Here is an 11,378-nt window from a genome sequence, read left to right as displayed (position 1 = left end):
TAAGACATTTGCTGTCCTTGTTCAACTAGCAGTAAGTAGGTACCTGGGTGTTAGTCGACTGATGTGAGTAGCATCCTGGGGGATAAAACTGAAGGCCCACAGTGGAAATTAGACAGTCCTCGATGACGAACTGACTTTCCTGGGTTATCCTGGATGGCTAACCCTCCCGATTAAAAATTCGAACAAAATCTTATCTGGCAGGTATTTGTGGCAACATCACCATAGGAAAGAACTAAGAACGGTCCGGTAGAACGTTCCGAGGGAGTTTTATTGAGAATTGCTTAGGCCTTGAGCCTACAGCCTAAGATCAACTAAGACGGGAAAATGAAGATGAGTGAAGGCTTCTGTGTTATATAGGTATATTCCTCTTCAAGGAAACAAGGGCTGGAGATGCGAATAACTTTCAATAAGAATAAGAGCGTCATGGTGTGAATATAAGAGTATGTGATCGTCCTTGTTGGTAGGTTTTCTATACACTATGAAGAGGTTATTGCTGTCGGGAGACCTACATAGGAGGATGTCGAGAAAATGTCTGCCCTCTTGTGAACTTCATAAATGGCTCGACAGCGTTCTTATTATTATTTTGGGTCTGGATATCATAACGTCTGAGATAGAATACCAAGGTATCGTCAACGTATCTTAGCCAGGAAACAGCATAGAAATAATGGTGTTGAATTTCTCGGTGTCCAGGTTCTTCGTGAAAAGGCAGAGAAGAACAGCACTCAGAGGGGTGCCCATTGCCATCCCAAACCTTTCCAAGAGTTATCCTGGTATATGAAGAAGTTAAAGGTGATACAGAGATCCATTAGAATGATGAAGTCCTAGTGAGGTCTGGTTATCAGTGAGCTCTCTGTCCCATAATACCGATGGCAGCATCTGTTGGGACGTTGGTAAAGAGACCAGAGACAACGAAAGAAGCCATGTCCCTGTTTTTAACATTCATGACGAAGATGCGAGAGAGATGGTGACACTGTTTGAGATGTGCATGGCTGATGGTGCCTAGTAGAGATGAGAGGTTCTTGCCAATGTGCCAAGCTTATCTGTCCACCTTGCCAGAGGAATGCCAAGATTGGGCGTCCCAGGGATGCCCTATGAACACGCTGCTACCTAAAATTATCAAAATGTTTCTCAAAAAATAAAAAATCTCGTAACATCTTTCGCAAATCTTTTAAATGGACAACCTAAACAACACGTCTCTAAGCCCAATGGAACACGCACACGCACACACACACACACACACACACACACACACACACACACACACACACACACACACACACACACCACCACCACCTCAATAGGCTAAACACACCTTATCCTGACAGCTGAATGGTCAATTAGGCACAAGCACAGACCGTCAATTACCCTGGCAGCCTTAACAACCTCCTAACAAGCAGTAATTTCCCCAAGGACGGCTTCCTATTGGCCAGCGCCGAGGTGAGATCACACTGTGTGCCAGGTCTGTGTAAGCAATGAGGGACTCTAAGGTCCGGTCAGGTCCAGTCAGGTCCGGCCAGGTCGAGTCATTTCTCTTCCCATAACCTCAAAGATTAAGTGATTTCTCTGGGTATTAGTAAATTTGATCCCTAATTCTAGAGGGAAGTGGGTGAATGGAGGAGAATGAATGGATGGTAGGGAATGGGGGAATGTAAGGGGTGGCATGGAAGGGAGAGGGCTTAGGGAAGGGAAGGAGGGGGAAAGTGGATGGAAAAGAGTGGCAGGAATGAATAGGGGTGAATAAAGAAGGGAACAAAGAGAGCAAGAGAGTGGATGTACCTAGAGAAAATCCCACATAAAAACACATACACGCATACATACCCAAAAATACTCATTAAATACAAGCATACTTTCAGAAGTATATAAATGAACGCATACAACACACACACACACACACACACACACACACACACACACACACACACACACACACACACACACACACACAGAGGTGAGTACACACATGATAACATAAGCATAACGAACACTGATAAAAAAACACATGGATAGAAGGAGAAAGAGAGAGCGAAGTTTGAAGCCGGTTTGCACTGTACTTGGGCAGGTTGAAGGTAGGTTTAGACAGGAGTAAATCTCACTCAGGGTTACATGAATTCGGGAAATAAAAATCTCAAGGATTTTCTGGATGATATTGGTGGATTCACATTGGTCGCTGTGATTCCCACTGTTTGTTGTGATTCCCACTGGATGCTGTAAGTCCCACTGGATGCTATGAGTCCCACTGGATGCTGAGAGTCCCACTGGATGCTGTAAGTCCCACTGGATGCTGTGAGTCCCACTGGGTCTTATGAGTCCCACTGGATGTTTTGAGTCCCACTGGATGCTGTGAGTCCCACTGGATGCTGTGAGTCACAATGGATGCTGTGAGTCACACTGGGTGCTGTGAGTCCCACTGGATGCTGTGAGTCCCACTGGGTGCTGTGAGTCCCACTGGATGCTGTGAGTCCCATTGGATGCTGTGAGTCCCACTGGATGCTGTGAGTCCCACTGGATGCTGTGAGTTACACTGGGTGCTCTGAGTCCAACTGGATGTTGTGAGTCCCACTGTTGCTGTCATTAAGGTAACGTCCGAGCATTGAAGACGGTTCCTAACAGATAGTTAACGTTAAATACTTCGCGATAAGAGCGACACATGTACAGCACTCAGGTATCTTGTCAGAACGTTTCGTCTGAACGGCAGGCTTCGTCAGTTGAATACAAAGGTGGTAACAATGCTGGTGAGAGTAGAGGTGGGGAGGTAAGTTTGAGGCAGTCAGTCCCTCAGCCTTGAGAGAAGATTCTCACCCTTTCAGTCTATATATTTTTTCCCCCAGTTTGTCCCATGTACACAATATTGCAGCTTTTACATGGGATATGATATATTCAGAGTATGTTCTTTATGTTCTTTTGTGACGCCATTGGCTCTTCCTGCTGCAATGGCTCTTATAAATCATAAGAACATAAGAACATAAGAAAGGAGGAACACTGCAGGAGACCTGCTGGCCCATACTAGGCAGGTCCTTAACAATTCATCCCACTAACAAGACATTTGCCCAACCCAATTTTCAATGCCACCCAAGAAATAAGCTCTGATGTGAAAGTCCCACTCAAATCCAACCCCTCCCACTCATGTACTTATCCAACCTAGATTTGAAACTACCCAAAGTCCCAGCCTCAATAACCCAACTAGGTAGACTGTTCCACTCATCAACTACCCTATTTCCAAACCAATACTTTCCTATGTCCTTTCTAAATCTAAACTTATCTAATTTAAATCCATTACTGCGGGTTCTAAATCCATTACTGTGTGTGTGTGTGCGCGCGCGCGCGCGCGCGCGTGTGTGTGTGTGTGTGTGTGTGTGTGTGTGTGTGTGTGTGTGTGTGTGTGTGTGTGTGTGTGTGTTTGTGTGTGTGTGTGTGTGTGTGTGTGTGGAACTGAGGCTGGCCGAGCTCTAACTCTTCTATCTCATAAAAAAACTGTCTTGCGTTTCAAGGCTCTACAACACAAAACTCCCTTTCTTCTCTATGCACACACACACACACACACACATACACACACACACACACACACATACACACACACACACACACACACACAAACACACACACACAGCCCCAGACAATAGTGGAGTTTGAGCTGTGTTTTTGCATAAGAATGAAGATGCACGGTGTCCCGTATACTGTAAGAGACCCTAATTGTAGCGTGCCAACTCCACTTTCTGCCTCAGCCTTCAACTCTGGCAACGAGGAGGTGGAGGAACAGGAGGAGGTGACGAGGAGGGAGAAGGAGAAGGACGAGAGAAAGAAGGAAAAGAAGGAGAACACGGGAAAACAGAGAGCGAAGTACTTTTGAGTCAACACCGAGTCTATCTACTGAGAAATATATACTTTTATCTAGATTAAGAACTATCGTGTATCTGTCTAGATTTATGAGGCAAAGATAGCAAAGTAGAAGAAGAAGGAGGAGGAGGAGGAGGAGGAGGAGGAGGAGAAGCAGCAGATGCAACAGCAATACAGGGAAGATAATATATGGACTTGGTAAACCCGCTTGTCTTGGTAAGGTTACAGTCAGGAGGGAGTTGATTTACAGGTCTCTAATGGAGGTCCTGGGGAGAGATGCTGCAGAAGGTAAGAACCCACCCACTACTTTCGACCTTCTTAGGTCCATAGAGGAAAAAAAAATATCCTTACGCATGCGTATATTCCCCACGACAACGAGAAGCCATAAGGGAAAATGCGTTCACCAGAGGCCTGTTGACATCATTGTTCAGATGAACACTCTGAACGACAACATTTCACCTCCAGGACTCAAGTCCGGTTAACCGGTTTCCCTGACTCCATAACTATTGATGAATAAAATGATTATAATCAATTGTACCTATTAATAATAACAACTATAATTAAAATACTACTATTAATGCTACATCTCGTACTATTACTACTAGTAAAACAATAACTACTACTACAACTATTTCAACTACCACAACTACGTCAACAACTACTACAACAATAGTTACCATAATTACTTCCAGTATTATAGAAAGTACATTTTTTTTTTTCATTTATGTCATTATATACCAGCAGAACTGGTATATATTTTTATACGATATGTTACAGAAATATAATGACAGTAATATTCAACTTCCAGGAAATTCTCCGACACCAACGGGACGCCATCCGTCCATTTCAACCAGTAAATGGCGCCATTTCTTCCCCCATTCAGCCTTTCCTTTTCCCACAACTTTTCATCGACGTTTCCCTACCGAAACGTTTTAAACGCAGTCAAGAAAACCGCGATTATTAAACATCTCTGCTATAATGTTCTTTTACGAAGTTAAACCGGCCAAAGGTTTTTTCCCCTTCTTTCTCGTATCTGGCTAATTTTCCCTCCCTGTTTTCCCCTAACCAACGCCTCGCCCCGGAACTCCAACGGGGAATTATCGCCATCAGAGTGGCTGAAAATTCCCTTCCTTCCCCAGACCAGTGACGAACTTCCCCTGCCAGGAGAGCTTTTCCCAGGTGGTGGGGAGAGAATTTAAGGTGTGAACGATGGTGTTGACGAATGTGGCAGGGAGATCACACAAAAAGTACAGTACTTGTGTTGCAGGCATGCAGTACTGTGTTGCAGGTCTATAGTACTGGTGCTGTAGGCCTGTAGTACTGTGTTGCAGGCCTGCAGTATTGTGTTGCAGGCCTGCAGTACTGTGTTGCAGGCCTGTAGTACTGTGTTGCAGGCCTGCAGTACTGTGTTGCAGGCCTGCAGTACTTTGCTGCAGGCCTGCAGTACTGTGTTGCAGGCCTGTAGTATTGTTTTGCAGGCCTGTAGTACTGTGTTGCAGGCCTGCAGTAGTGCTGCAGGCCTGCAGTACTTGTGTTGCAGGCCTGCAGTACTGTGTTGCAGGTCTATAGTACTGATGCTGTTGGCCTGTAGTACTGTGTTGCAGGCCTGCAGTACTGTGTTGCAGGCCTGTAGTACTGTGCTGCAGACCTGCAGTACTGGTGTTGCTGGCCTGCAGTACTGGTGTTGCTGGCCTGCAGTACTGGTGTTGCAGGGCTGCAGTACTGGTGTTGCTGGCCTGCAGTACTGGTGTTGCAGGACTGCAGTACTGGTGTTGCTGGCCTGCAGTACTGGTGTTGCTGGACTGCAGTACTGGTGTTGCAGTACTGCAGTACTGGTGTTGCAGTACTGCAGTACTGGTGTTGCTGGCCTGCAGTACTGGTGTTGCTGGCCTGCAGTACTGGTGTTGCTGGCCTGCAGTACTGGTGTTGCAGGCCTGTAGTACTGTTTTGCAGGCCTGTAGTACTGTGTTGCAGGCCTGCAGTAGTGTTGCAGGCCTGCAGTACTTGTGTTGCAGACCTGCAGTACTGTGTTGCAGGTCTATAGTACTGGTGCTGTAGGCCTGTAGTACTGTGTTGCAGGCCTGCAGTACTGTGTTGCAGGCCTACAGTACCGTGTTGCAGGCCTACAGAACCGTGTTGCAGGCCTACAGTACCGTGTTGCAGGCCTACAGTACCGTGTTGCAGGCCTGCAGTACTGGTGTTGCAGGCCTGTAGTACCGTGTTGCAGACCTACAGTACCGTGTTGCAGGCCTACAGTACCGTGTTGCAGGCCTACAGTACCGTGTTGCAGGCCTGCAGTACTAGTGTTGCAGGGCTGTAGTACCGTGTTGCAGGCCTACAGTACCGTGTTGCAGGCCTACAGTACCGTGTTGCAGGCCTGCAGTACGGTGTTGCAGGCCTGCAGTACTAGTGTTGCAGGCCTGTAGTACCGTGTTGCAGGCCTACAGTACCGTGTTGCAGGCCTACAGTACCGTGTTGCAGGCCTACAGTACCGTGTTGCAGGCCTACAGTACTGGTGTTGCAGGCCTGTAGTACCGTGTTGCAGGCCTACAGTACCGTGTTGCAGGCCTACAGTACCGTGTTGCAGGCCTACAGTACTGTGTTGCAGGCCTGTAGTACTAGACTGTGCTATAAGCTTTAACCAATAAAACACACGTTGCACTTAACAACACAAAGAGTCCGTTGATTTTTAACACAAACCAACTTTTTTTCAGCAAAAATGTCGGGACATTTCGCCCATTATTAATCGCCATAACTCCAGGAGGTGCCTAGGCTCCTCTCTCAAAGGTTAGATAAAAGGCGATCACTTCGCCAGTGAGCTGCGCACCAGTTGACGGCCTGGGAGTCGTGGACGGAGCGATGACCACAGACGAGGTGATCAAACCAGCCCCCTCCCCCCCCAGTCCCTCTTCCCAAACAAATCAGAATGCTGCAGCAAACCTAAGAGCAACCAGACTACCTAGGCTCGAATACCGCCCCCAGACCACCTGGTTTAGAGTATCACTACCATACTACCTAGTTTGGAATAGCTCCACCTTTCCATCTAGTTTGGACGAACACCACCAGACCATCTAGTTTGAAATAGCACTACCATTTCAACTAATTTGGAATAGCACCACCAGACGACCTACTCTGGATTACCACCACCAGACCACCTGGTTTGGTATAGCACCACCAGACCACCTAGGCTCGATTGCCACCACCACACCACCTAGTTTGGAATACCGCCACTAGATGGCTCTGGTTACCGTGCTGACAAATATGACTACACGACTGTGGTTTGTTTTGCGTATTTAGAAATAAAACATAGGTAGGTGAGGCACGCGAGAGGAGAGAAGTACATATGTAAATCTTAATGGGGGATCGTGGTGAGTGTTGGGGAATCTGGAAGACGGGGGAAAAGAGAAGAGGAAAAGGGAAAGGAAGATAGGGAGAGAAGAAAGGGATAAGAGAGGTATTGGAAGAGATAAAAGGGAAAGAATCAAGACATATGGAAAGATATGAAGGGATAGAGGGTGATGGGAAGGGAGAGGGGAATACAGGAAGGGATGTAGTTAAAAGGAGAGACAAAGGGAGAATGAAATAAAGAATTAAAGGAAGAAAGGGATAAAAGAAGAAATAGAGGAAAGAGAGAAAAAGGGAATAGGAGGAAGGAGAGACAGAAAGGAAGAAAGTAAAATAGGATAGGATAAAAGAAGAGCAGGGAAAGATGGAGGAATGAGAAAGAGAGAAAAGGAGGAAGAGAATAGAAGAATGGTTGAGGGCAGGAAGCGGAAGTTGTTGCCACGTGCAAGGTTTGAGAGACGGGGAGGGGGGGCGTGTCCGACCTGCCTCTCAAACACAGTCGTTCATCTTCCCCTCTTAGTCGTCTCTAAATTGTCCGATTCCGTTGTATCCTTCCCTAGTTGTAACTAAAATTCCCTAGGCTCGTGAATCTTTCCCTGGTTCAAGCTAGGATTTCCTAGCCTTAACTAGCCTTCCCTAACTTTACCTAGGATTCCTTAGCCTTGTCGAGCCTTCTCCAGTCTTTATCAACAGTCCCAATGTTTCCCTAATCTTAACTGTCTTACCCTCTACTTTACTGATCTTCCATATTCCTTACTACACTTATTTATTCTTTATTATAGTGCTCAATAATTTACCAGTCTCTCCAATTATTCCTTCTTCACCAGCCATCCATCCATCCCTATTCTTTACTAGATATCACTATCCTTCTCTAGCCTGACTACATTCCCTAGCTAGCTCTATCCTTCCTATCCTACCTTGCCTCTTTTAACCTTCAGTATATATATATATATATATATATATATATATATATATATATATATATATATATATATATATATATATATATATATATATATATATATATATATATATATATATATATATATATATATATATATATGCGAGAGAGAGAGAGGTGAAAGAGAAGAGGTGAGAGGAGAGAGAAGAGGAGACAAGAGGTGAGAGGTGAGGATCACTGAAGCAGGATGTCCTGTACATCATCACACTTACGCTACACTTTTTGCCCTTCTTATATAACTGAGAGGAAACACAAGAGAATGTTTGGTAGTGCTGCTGGCCAAGGTTTCTCTCTCACCTCTTTCATTCACAGGAAGAAGGAATGAGAGTGTATAGCTGGTGACGAGTCTATGTTGTTATTGTTGGTGGTGGTGATGGTGGTGTTGGTGATGGTGTTAGTGATGGTGGTGTTGGTGCTGTTGTTGTTGTTGTTGGTGGTGGTAGTGTTGGTGGTGTTGGTGGTGATAGTGAGACGGTTACGAGGTTATGGTGCCAGCCTGGTGGTGAATCTCTGTACTATTCTTGGATTGTGATGAATGGTTTTAAAAACCGACAAGTTGAAGATTGAGACACTTATGCAGCATATGGAAATCTTTATTCAGGAAACGTTTCGCCACACAGTGGCTTCATCAGTCCAATACAAAGAGGAAGGCGTAAGGAGAGGAGGAGAATTCTTGGATTATTGACCTAGAGTGAAGGGATGGCTCAGTGCTGGGGCAGAGTACTCGAAAAAGCAGTCCCTCGTATGTGGTAAAGAGTACACTGCAGTATTTCTGTCTTCAGGTTACTAAAACGAATCCCAACCGTGTGCCGCTGGTCTGTCGTGTGCCGCTGGTCTGTCGTGTGCCTCTGGTCTGTTGTGTGCCGCTGGTCTGTCGTGTGCCGCTGGTCTGTCGTGTGCCGCTGGTCTGTTGTGTGCCTCTGGTCTGTTGTGTGCCGCTGGTCTGTTGTGTGCCTCTGGTCTGTTGTGTGCCGCTGGTCTGTTGTGTGCCGCTGGTCTGTTGTGTGCCGCTGGTCTGTTGTGTGCCTCTGGTCTGTTGTGTGCCTCTGGTTTGTTGTGTGCCGCTGGTCTGTTGTGTGCCGCTGGTCTGTTGTGTGCCTCTGGTCTGTTGTGTGCCGCTGGTCTGTCGTGTGCCGCTGGTCTGTTGTGTGCCGCTGGTCTGTCGTGTGCCGCTGGTCTGTTGTGTGCCGCTGGTCTGTCGTGTGCCGCTGGTCTGTTGTGTGCCGCTGGTCTGTCGTGTGCCGCTGGTCTGTTGTGTGCCGCTGGTCTGTCGTGTGCCGCTGGTCTGTTGTGTGCCGCTGGTCTGTTGTGTGCCGCTGGTCTGTTGTGTGCCGCTGGTCTGTTGTGTGCCGCTGGTCTGTCGTGTGCCGCTGGTCTGTCGTGTGCCGCTGGTCTGTCGTGTGCCGCTGGTCTGTTGTGTGCCGCTGGTCTGTCGTGTGCCGCTGGTCTGTCGTGTGCCGCTGGTCTGTTGTGTGCCGCTGGTCTGTTGTGTGCCGCTGGTCTGTTGTGTGCCGCTGGTCTGTTGTGTGCCTCTGGTCTGTCGTGTGCCGCTGGTCTGTCGTGTGCCGCTGGTCTGTCGTGTGCCGCTGGTCTGTTGTGTGCCGCTGGTCTGTCGTGTGCCGCTGGTCTGTCGTGTGCCGCTGGTCTGTTGTGTGCCGCTGGTGTTGCTTATTGTTACGTTCTATGTTGCACGCTGCCTGTTTTTAAGGTGTGAATTTAATCATAGGAAGGATGCAACACCCGCTAAAAGGCAAGCAACACACCCGCAACGAGGCAAGCAACACACCAGTAACGAGGCAAGCAACACACCAGCAACGAGGCAAGTAACACACCCGCAACGAGGCAAGCAACACACCCGCAACGAGGCAAGCAACACACCCGCAACGAGGCAAGCAACACACCCGCAACGAGGCAAGCAACACACCCGCAATGAGGCAAGTAACACCCGCAACGAGGCAAGCAACACCCACTACGAGGCAAGCAACACACCCGCAACGAGGCAAGAAACACACCAGCAACGAGGCAAGCAACACACCCGCAACGAGGCAAGCAACACACCCGCAACGAGGCAAGCAACACACCCGCGACGAGGCAAGCAACACACCAGTAACGAGGCAAGCAACACACCCACAACGAGGCAAGCAACACACCAGCAAGGAGGCAAGAAACACACTCGCAACGAGGCAAGCAACACACCCGCAACGAGGCAAGCAACATCTTCGCTATGAGGCAAGCAAAACCCCCGCTACAAGACAAGCAACACCCCCGCTACAAGACAAGCAACACCCCCGCTACAAGACAAGCAACACCCCCCGCTACAAGACAAGCAACACCACCGCTACAAGACAAGCAACACCCCCCGCTACAAGACAAGCAACACCCCCCGCTGCAAGACAAGCAACACCCCCGCTACAAGACAAGCAACACCCCCCGCTACAAGACAAGCAACACCCCCGCTACAAGACAAGCAACACCACCGCTACAAGACAAGCAACACCACCGCTACAAGACAAGCAACACCCCCGCTGCAAGACAAGCAACACACACCCCCGCTACAAGACAAGCAACACCCCCGCTACAAGACAAGCAACACCCCCGCTACAAGACAAGCAACACCCCCGCTACAAGACAAGCAACACCCCCGCTACAAGACAAGCAACACCCCCCGCTACAAGGCAAGCAACACCCCCGCTACAAGACAAGCAACACCCCCGCTACAAGACAAGCAACACCCCCACTACAAGGCAAGCAACACCCCCGCTACAAGACAAGCAACACCCCCGCTACAAGACAAGCAACACCCCCGCTACAAGACAAGCAACACCTCCGCTACAAGACAAGCAACACCCCCGCTACAAGACAAGCAACACCCCCACTACAAGGCAAGCAACACCCCCGCTACAAGACAAGCAACACCCCCGCTACAAGACAAGCAACACCCCCCGCTACAAGACAAGCAACACCCCCGCTACAAGACAAGCAACACCCCCGCTACAAGACAAGCAACACCCCCGCTACAAGACAAGCAACACCTCCGCTACAAGACAAGCAACACCCCCCGCTACAAGACAAGCAACACCCCCGCTACAAGACAAGCAACACCCCCGCTACAAGACAAGCAACACCCCCGCTACAAGACAAGCAACACCCCCGCTACAAGACAAGCAACACCCCCGCTACAAGACAAGCAACACCCCCGCTACAAGACAAGCAACACCCCCGCTACAAGACAAGCAAC

This window comes from Cherax quadricarinatus, chromosome 42 (genome assembly GCF_038502225.1).
Source record: "Cherax quadricarinatus isolate ZL_2023a chromosome 42, ASM3850222v1, whole genome shotgun sequence".
Taxonomy (NCBI): Eukaryota; Metazoa; Arthropoda; class Malacostraca; order Decapoda; family Parastacidae; genus Cherax; species Cherax quadricarinatus.
Note: the sequence above shows the minus strand (reverse complement) of the source record.